This window comes from Schistocerca serialis, chromosome 4, assembly GCF_023864345.2.
Source record: "Schistocerca serialis cubense isolate TAMUIC-IGC-003099 chromosome 4, iqSchSeri2.2, whole genome shotgun sequence".
NCBI lineage: Eukaryota > Metazoa > Arthropoda > Insecta > Orthoptera > Acrididae > Schistocerca > Schistocerca serialis.
In genome coordinates this window covers 364,964,679-364,965,516 of record NC_064641.1, presented here as the reverse complement: position 1 = coordinate 364,965,516, position 838 = coordinate 364,964,679, and the positions used below count along the sequence as shown (strand labels likewise).

The window sequence follows — 838 nt, the reverse complement described above, 5'->3', positions numbered from 1 at the left end:
AACTCGAGCAATAGAATTCTATATTCTTTCTACACCCGTCTGAATAGACAGACGTTTCACGCAATTTCAGGGTAAATGTACTGATTTCATTATACTACGACACAGCGTGTCACAATCCGAAATCAAACCAAAACATTTACTTGACCCGACGTGCTCCGCTACACCACACGCTTCGTTCTCACAATTCAATCTGCCTGTTGTTACTGCCACTCGTTATTACCTATGTTTTTCTTGTGATTATGGTTCAAATGGTTCAAATGGCTCTGATCAGTATGGGACTTAACATCTAAGGTCATCAGTCCCCTAGACTTAGAACTACTTAAACCTAACCAACCTAAGAACAGTAAACACATCCATGCCCGAGGCAGGATTCGAACCTGCGACCGTAGCAGCAGCGCGGTTCCGGACTGAAGCGCCGCGAACCGCTCGACCACAACGGCCGGCTTGTGATTATGGCTCAGCAATAGCTGAGCACTACGAAAATTCCCTAGAGTCTGTTACCCTCGACGGAAATCTTTAGTTAAAGGCGAAAGATCTTTTGAAGGGACATCAGAGTGCCAGTTCAACACCTTTTAAATTTTTCTCCTATATTGTTATTTGATTTTCTCGACCCGTATGGGTGGCGGGTGTGCTGGCAGCCGTATTTCCTCTCTTCAGCCACGATAAATTGCAAAATGTAACAAAGATGGGAAGAAATGTTGTTAAGGAGAAACGTTATCCACGCTCTTAAAAACAACAAATAAGATAAATTTTATTGGCGTCAACATACAAAACGTTAAGACTGTTGTCTTTTTCAAATCAGAAATCAGGGGACTAACAGCTGAAAATGAAAATATAC

At 42.2% G+C, this 838-nt stretch overlaps 1 pseudogene; it reads right to left on the bottom strand.

Annotated features, from left to right (window-relative positions):
• Positions 1–454: 454 nt before the first annotated feature.
• On the bottom strand, positions 455–556 carry LOC126476722 (U5 spliceosomal RNA; annotated as a pseudogene).
• Positions 557–838: the final 282 nt, after the last annotated feature.